Genomic DNA, 9,408 nt, shown 5'->3' with positions numbered 1-9,408 from the left:
CACTTTTGTGGCCACTAGCGCAACTCGTCCTCTCTAAGCTCCGCGGGTGAGCATGTCAATTTGCCTCCGTGTGTCTAGCTCTCCAGTGGCCACTGGCGGGAAGGGGAATCCTAGTGTCTTGACTCCAAATAGAACTTTCGGTTATGTTTTTTCATCACATTGGTGGCCCTAGGGCGGATGGTGGTGCTTCACCTTAATTCGAGCTAGTCTTCCGGGCTTCAACGTATATTCCTGCAGTTTCCTTGGGTTAGAGATTTTTGTGAGATTTGGTGTAGAGGCGTTTCAGATCGACTCAAGGGTTCAATAGTGAAGATTGTAGCTCCTGGGCACATGTCCTCAAGGGCATGTGCATGAACACTTTCCAGGTGTTACTGGCAAGGTCAGGATGACTCCTACAGAAGAGCTTGGTACGCGGTTGGAGCAAGTGGCTTACAGAGGTTTTTACTCAGCATGGGTGACAGACTACCAACCACAGTTCAAGGCGGTGTGTACGTGGTTGGAGCTGGTGGCTACGGAAGTTTTTAGCCAAAATGGATGGCAGATAATCTCCGGACTGCTCCACCGCCTCCATCGACACAGGCATAGTGTCGATCTTATAGGACTCTATTGTTGTCAATATGTTTGCTTGTTCTTCATTTTTTTGGATGTTGTGATTAGTTTTGTGCATCGCACGTATGCAGAGGTTGAATGTTACTCATTTTTTATTGGCTTGATGCTAAATTTCAAGATAACAAATGCGCCCTCTATCGAAGAAAAAACACTTTGTGATGAACTTTTCATGTAATGCTGACCGTATATACGGCGGAAGTAAACATTGTGGACAGATCAAGAAGTGCGGGCGGCAAGGATACCAGAATCCAGATCGCCTCAGATCTCAGGAGTCGGGACCCAGGATCGTTTTTGCACATGAACTTGTTTGACTCCACATTAAGAAAAACTAATATCTCAGTTCACAGACAAGTGCACATGGCTCAACCACTGGCCATGTTACTCAGTTTGGTGCAATTTGACCCTATGGTATATTATATGCAAGAGGAGAGAATACAATAGAACCACAGCTCAGAACCTCCCATAGGCCATCTCATCCCCCACGGGCATCCAGGGCGCGTGGCCTTGATGAGTTCCCATCCGGGATTAACAAAAAAATTGTTTATTTTGATGTGGAGAGGCAGTAGCCGTGGCGTACCATCGGCCCATTTGGGAGGAAGAAGACGATCGATCACCAGGGAACTCGATAAATTATTTTATTTTCAATGTATCTCTACTTTTGGTTTGATCAATAAATCTGAGTCCTATTTCATAAATAAATCTGCAGAAGTGGGACCTAATATCCGCTTGTTCAAACTACTGACCGGCTAAACAAAGAGCATAATCTACTCGCAAAATAAATAAATACAGAACTTAATCAAGTTGAGAACTTGACCATCTACAAAAAAAGTTGAGAACTTGAGATACAGCAGAGATTCTCATTCCATCAATTCATTGGCATGTACAAAAGCAGATGCGAGTAATGATTTACCGGGTCCTCATCTCACTATTGTTGATAACCTGATCATCTATCTAATTGATTATTCAAGAACTCTCTAAGTATAGTAAGATTTGGAGCAAAGCAAAAAAATCTGTAGTCACTTTGCATAGGAAAATGTTGTCCAAGACCTCCCAACCAATGCTATTATTATCATCGTCCACACACACACACACACAAACACGAACACACAATTATCCGTTGAGGCGCTCTTCAACAAAAATACTGCATAATTAACCACTGAAAGAGCGAGCAAGACTCAGCATGGTCGCAAAGCATCAAAAGCCCGCCACCAGTGCCTCTGCGGAGAAGGCAGATCGGCCAATATGCACTTAGGATCGGGTTTATGCTCCGGTTCCGGACGGAGCTAGGAGAAGCGTGAATGGACTAGTCAAACTCCAAATATAAAAGATCGAGGCAGGAAAATGGACCTTCGCGATTCAATGCGTCGCCGCTGCTGGAGGAGATGGGGTCGGGTGGACGCGCGTAAGGGAGGCTGCCCCCGCTGCTGCTCCGCCTAAAGCCGGAGTCCGCTCAAGTTTATATTGCTGGTTGTGTTTTGTCTACAGTGATCTCTAGGAGCTTTTGTAGATGATCCCGTGAGAGTCGTTGGGAGCTAAGGGCATCTGCAACGGCAGCTAAGTGTATCTCTAGCTTTTCCATTAAATTCCTTGAATTCCCTCCCAAAAAAATTTGGGGAGCTAAACACCTACTAGCCCTTGCCTTAAATTCTATAACTCATCAAAATTTTGAGAATATTTAGAACCCACCATGCCTGCTCAAATTTGGCCAACACAAAATTTCATATTTTTTTTCTTTCCTCACACAACCCCTCTTTCTATGGACGGACACCTAACCGATGGCTTCCGCCGCAACGAACCACCACATGGAGGGCACCTAACCGATCGCTTCCGCTGCTGCCTACAACCACGCACGCGATTCTCCAGCCTTCCTAGCCATCCGTGGTGAACCCCCACTGCCATATCAACCTCCCCCCATCGCCGCCGTGATCTCCACCCGGACGCGGAAGGCCCACAATGATGCCCAATTCCGCAAAAGGGGATCCAAATTTGAAATGTTGTTAAGTATGTGTTTTAGAAATATCATGACTTGATTAATATGTGGTGCATATGTAGTTCAAATGGAGTTTCTCTGCAAAATGATGCAATAAAATAGCAAAGAAAAAATGTGTGTCAAGGTAGGTAGATTACCTTGATGTGGTGGAAGTCATCGGCTAAAAATTGCCAAAGGCACTATAACAAAATATGCCGGTCGAATGCTCAAATAGTTGTATTAGAAAAATTAGTAATGAAGGGCAGCCCAATGCATGTAGCTCCCACTTGCGCAGAGTACAGAGAAGGGTCCGACCACTTTAGGTCTATAGTACGCAGACTTTTACAGGATTTGAACCCGTGACCTCATTGTCACAAGGCAACAACTTTACCACTCAGCCAAGGCTCCCGTTCATTAGAAAAATTAGTAATGCTGGAAACAAAAATTGCCACTAGAGTTTCTCATCAGTCGCAACTTATTCCCCAAAAAATCTGTTGCATTAGAGGCAAATTTGGATGTTTCAATTTTGAATTTTTGATCATCGATTATTTGTGTGATTTCTGTTTCAAGATATCTATTTCCTATATCTTAGTATTAGTTATTTGTACTATTCTATTAGTTACCATTTCCAGCTCCGCGTGTTCTTTCTTCTGTGATGAACTGTCGACACTTGTCCTACATTTTTCAGTTCTCATTTTTCATACGTAGTTACGTTAATAATAAAATGGCTGGTAATTTACGGTGATTGGGTACAAAATATTTGCGTCCTGTTAAAAAGCACAAACAATTATTTATTATCAAACAAAGGTTTATTTCACACACAAAAATCTGTCGACCGTGATCAAATGTGGAATAACCAAAAACAAATTGTAATTTAGAATATTTACACCTAATAGAGCACTAATTATATTTCCTCAAAGTCAGATGTATTAGTTAGACAACAAATTGAATCAATGGTGATACTCATGTGGGACTTGGAGTTCCCATCAACAATTGAGGCGTTCTAAGGAAGCCCATTGGAAGACTGAACTGACTTGTTGGTCTTCCCCTCCCACTTTTGTGGCCACTAGCGCAACTCGTCCTCTCTAAGCTCCGCGGGTGAGCATGTCAATTTGCCTCCGTGTGTCTAGCTCTCCAGTGGCCACTGGCGGGAAGGGGAATCCTAGTGTCTTGACTCCAAATAGAACTTTCGGTTATGTTTTTTCATCACATTGGTGGCCCTAGGGCGGATGGTGGTGCTTCACCTTAATTCGAGCTAGTCTTCCGGGCTTCAACGTATATTCCTGCAGTTTCCTTGGGTTAGAGATTTTTGTGAGATTTGGTGTAGAGGCATTTCAGATCGACTCAAGGGTTCAATTGTGAAGATTGTAGCTCCTGGGCACATGTCCTCAAGGGCATGTGCATGAACACTTTCCAGGTGTTAATGGCAAGGTCAGGATGACTCCTACAGAAGAGCTTGGTACGCGGTTGGAGCAAGTGGCTTACAGAGGTTTTTACTCAGCATGGGTGACAGACTACCAACCACAGTTCAAGGCGGTGTGTACGCAGTTGGAGCTGGTGGCTACGGAGGTTTTTAGCCAAAATGGATGGTAGATAATCTCCGGACTGCTCCCACCGCCTCCATCAACACAGGCATAGTGTCGATCTTATATGACTCTATTGTTGTCAATATGTTTGCTTGTTCTTCATTTTTTTGGATGTTGTGATTAGTTTTGTGCATCGCACGTATGCAGAGGTTGAATGTTACTCATTTTTTATTGGCTTGATGCTAAATTTCAAGATAACAAATGCGCCCTCTATCGAAGAAAAAAACACTTTGTGATGAACTTTTCATGTAATGCTGGCCGTATATACGGCGGAAGTAAACATTGTGGACAGATCAAGAAGTGCGGGCGGCAAGGATACCAGAATCCAGATCGCCTCAGATCTCAGGAGTCGGGACCCAGGATCGTTTTTGCACATGAACTTGTTTGCACACGAATTTTTTTCCTGTCATACATATGACACTTCTATGACGATAATTGTGACAAAACCCGGTATCATCATAGATGTGGTGGGCCCCTACTTCTATGACAAAAAATCATGATAGAAAATAGGCTTTTCGTCCTGGGCGGGCCGGAGACGCAGCTGCATGACATTCCTTGGGCCATCCATGACGGAAAAACCGTGGTAGAAGCGAGGGCGAGGAAAATTTTGGGGAGTTCCCGGTTACTGTGGGTGGTTCGGGGCCGAGCGATGCGCCTTTCTCTCGTACTCGTACGCGCATGTGTGCGACGCGTTGACTCTAACTGAACCCGAGCGAGGCATGGGGCTCTAACTGAACCCGAGCGATTGCACTGTAGGCTACGCGTTACTGAACCCGAGCAATCGATCGATGGCTGTTAACTGAACCCGATAGAGCGATTCCTTCGCTACTGCTGCTAACTGAAGCCGATCGATGCTGCCTTTGGATGAACAGTGAGCGTTGCGAGGGGTTTGGATGAATAGTGAGCGGTGGGGGTGGATGAACAGGACCCCGTGGCGTTGCCTCTGGATGAACAGGACCCCGATCAATCGAGCCGGTTGGGGCTGGATGAACATGAGCCCATGGAGGGCTGGATGAACAGTAGATGGTGGAGGGGTGGATGAACAATAGCCCGTGGAGGGGTGGTTGAACAGGAGCCCGTGGAGGGGTGGTTGAACAGTAGCCTGTGAAGTAGCGCGCGGTGGAGGCTGGATGAAGAGGAGCCCGTGGAGGCTGGAGGAGGTCGACGATGGATGAACAGTAGCACGTGGAGGCTGGAGGAGGTCGACGGTGGAGATGAACAGTATCGTGCGGAGTCCCGTTTTGCGGTACGCCACACCCCTCCCGATGAACATGACCCCCGTTTCAACCGTAGCGCTCCAACACAAGTCTGTTTTGTCCATTTTGCGGTACGCCACACCCCTCCCGATCAACAGGACCCCCGTTTCGACCGTAGGAGGTCCGTTTCCTCCGTTATGCGGTACGCCAGACCCCTCCCAATGAACAGGATCCCGTTTCGAACGTGGCCGGTTGAACACAAGGCCGTTTCCCCTGTTCTGCGATACGCCAGGCCTCATTTTCATCGCCTGTTCCGTCCAAGCCCTCCCGATGAACACGACGACGCATTCTGTTCCGACCCAGCCGGTTGGCTCCCCATGAACACGATGAAGACGTTGTTTCTCTGTTCCAACCCAGCCATGTACACGAGCCCTGGCCGTACATATGCGCGAGTAGGCGTTCGAGACCCCGCCCGTATGTACACATACGTGGTCGTATTTTCTTTCTTGCACACTGGCCGCTCTACGTACGTGTACATGCTACGTGCACGCTTCTACTACGACACGTGCGCGCCTCTACATCCACCAGTATGTACGTACACGTTCGCGACCAGAATGACAACGCTACGTATGGTTCGACCAGGTGGGTCCCGACTGTCAGGCACTTCCTTGCATGCGAAGATGTAGCTGGTGGATCCCAGCAGTCAGGGGGGCGAATCTTTTTTTTTCAGACACACTTCCTTGCGTGCGAAGATGTAGCTGGTGGGTCCCAGCAGTCAAGGGGGTGAATCGTTTTTTTCCCGAACACACTTCTTTGCGTGCGAAGATGTAGCTGGTGGGTCCCAGTAGTCAGGGGAACATTTTTTCGTGAAATACGGTGGCCCATCCGGTGGGTCCCTGCTGTCAGGTGGAGGTACTTCCTTGCTGCGGCCGTGGACCCAGCTATCAGCCTCTCCACGCACAGTCCACGTTCGATGGAAGTCGTTCCTTGACCACATTGACCACGCCGCGCCGAGAGCACCAGGACGGTGGACGACGGCGAGGCATAGGAAGGGTATGACACTTAGCCGGGGAAGACGCGGTAGTGGAAGCCCGCGCAGAGAGGAGTACAGGGGTTCACTGGTTCGGCTGGTATGAGGCTGCCGTCACCGCAGGGCCTAGCCTGTGGTGGGAATAGTAGGGGGCAGTGAGGCCTCCGCGGCAGCATAGCCGGCCACGGGAGGAAGGAGCACGCGGCACGACCGGCGCGGGTTTGGGCGGCTGGAGCAAGAAGACCAGAGGTTAAAGAAGCACTACGACCGTTGGATGGACATCGTACGGTCACTGGAGCTAGAATCGTTCATATTGACTAAGTTGACAAAGCCCTCCATCCCTGTCAACTTAGTTGTCCCACAAATCATCATCCCACTATGGTGGGTCCCAGCTAGCAGGGGGTATTCATTTTTTTGTGCGTAATATGGAGGCACTTCCTTGCGTGCGAAGATATAGCTGGTGGGTCCGACATGTCAGCGGGTGGAACATTTTTTTCATGAAATACAGAGGCCCTTCTGGTGGGTCCCAGTTGTCAGGTGGAGGAATCATTATTTTGCGCGTAATAAGGAGGCATTTCCTTGTGTGCGGCCATGGACCCAACTGTCAACCTCTCCACGTACATTCCATGTCCGATGGATGTCATTCGTTGACCACGTTGACCAGGCCGTGCCGAGAGCACCATGGCGGTGGACGACGGCGAGGCCTAGGAAGGGAACGACATGGAGCCGGGGAAGACTCGGCAATGGTTGCCCATGCGGTGGAGAGTACGAGGGTTTACTAGTCCTGCTACCGTCGCTGGAAAATAACAGGAGGTGTGGGTGAGTAGAGGAATGGCCTGGCCAGCAATGAAGTAGGATGGGGCGGTGTGGCCTGTGCGGCAGCACAACCGGCCATGGGAGGCGGCAGCAGGCAGTCCCACCGGAGCTGGTTTGGGCGGTTGGAGCAAGAAGATCAGATATTGAAGAAGCAGCACGACCAGTGGATTAACATCCAATGGTCACTGCTGCTAGAATCGTTTATGGACTAAGTTGACAAAGCCAAAGTGCATGTCAACCTAGTAGACCCACAAGTTAGCCTCCAAATCTATCCCAAACAGCATACAAGCCGAAATTTCTAGCCAGATTCAAATTAATTTTAAATCTAAATGTACCTTAATTTAAATTCAATGAAATTTTACCTGCACAACAACAATGAAATTTAAAATATCAAAATCCGAAAGAAAACAATATTTTGGAACTAATTGCCTGTTTGCTGCATTTTTCCATTTTACAGCCCATTTATTATTATTTATAGACCATTTCTTATTACTTATAGCCCATTTTCTGGGAAAAATGCATCCCTCCTCGTCTTGAAAGATTTCTGGCCAAGCAGGGCGTAGAAAATCAAGTAGGCCTACGTTGGTTATTCTGCAAAAAACAAAATAGCTGGCTAGCCATTTTCAGAAAGGAAAAAAACAAACTGGGCTGGTCATGTGCTAAACATATGAAATAAAAGCCTGGGCTAGACGGGCCACGGGTCCCGCACAACCCAGTTGATACCCTTCTCCGTCCCGAAAATATAAAATTACTGCGCGCGCTGCTGGGTCCCTACTGTCATCCTCTCCATGTACAGTCATCTCCTTATTCCTCTCGGTTGTTGACCATGTTGACAACACATGAGGGCGGCGCCACGGCGAGCGAATCAAGGCGGAGGACGATGGTGCGGCCTCGGACGGGAACGAACAGGAGCCGGGGAAGATGTGCAGAGTTTTAGGGTGCGATGTGGCCATGATGCATGCGCGGAAGCACAGCCAGCCGTGGGAGGCGGGAGCAGGCGGTCCCGCCGGCGCTAGTTTGGCTTTGGCGGCTCGAGGAAGAAGAGACTGAAGAAACACGACAGACGTTGAATGTCAATCCAACGGTCAAGGTTGGCACAATCGTTTGTTGACTAAGAGGACACCAAGTAGCATACTTTTATATATATATATATATATATATATATATATATATATATATATATATATATATATATATATATATATATATATACTAGCAAAAGAGCCCGTGCGTTGCAACGGGAGAAAAAAATAACACACACTCTTAACCCAATAACCATAATATGTTCATGCACTTTATTTTAGGGAGGCATCATTTTTATGTTGCCGCTTATCCTCCTTCTCACCCTCAGTGACCTCAGTGTTCACACAAACCAAAGTGTGTTTGAATGTTGTTTTTCCCCTGCCAGTTTTTTCAGAGGTGCTCATGTGTGGTTATCGATATTTTCTTTTGTCTCTTTATGATTTTAGTGGTTGTTTATTTGCAATCCAGATCGTCGTGGTACGAAAGAAAAACGGGCGTGCCCTATAGGTTACAAGTTTGCTTTTAAAATAATATTTTAAAATATTTAATAGGTAAAAATAACATCATATTCAAATTCTACATATTTTTCTATTCAAATTTCATATATAACATGTTAAAATCGGAGTTACGGTTTAATAGATATGGATAATTAAGAAAAATATTTGTTTGACTTAAATATCTTCCAAAAAAAAAAGGGCAGCCCGGTGCATGTAGCTCCCGCTTGCGCAGGGTCGGGGAAGGGTCCGACCACTTTGGGTCTATAGTACGCAGCCTTTTCCTATATTTCTGTAAGAGGCTGTTTCCAGGACTTGAACCCGTGACCTCATGGTCACAAGGCAACAGCTTGACCAAATATCTTCCAAAATAATATTTAAAAAATATTTAACATACAAAATAACATCATATTCAGATTCTACACATTTTTCTAATCAATTTTCATATATAACATGTTAAAATCGGAGTTACGGTTTAAAAGATATGAATAATTTAGAAAAACATTTGTTTGACTTATATATCATCGGCGGGTGAATTATCTAATACATCAGGGGGGTTTCCGTAAAAATGTAAAATAACGGTTCGGTTATGACTTAAGTGCGTACTACGGGTTAATTCATGAAAAATGCAGGGGGTTTTCTGCAAAAGTACATGACGGACGACGGAAACCCAATTTGCTTTATA

This window comes from Triticum dicoccoides, chromosome 1B, assembly GCF_002162155.2.
Source record: "Triticum dicoccoides isolate Atlit2015 ecotype Zavitan chromosome 1B, WEW_v2.0, whole genome shotgun sequence".
Lineage (NCBI taxonomy): Eukaryota > Viridiplantae > Streptophyta > Magnoliopsida > Poales > Poaceae > Triticum > Triticum dicoccoides.
Note: the sequence above shows the minus strand (reverse complement) of the source record.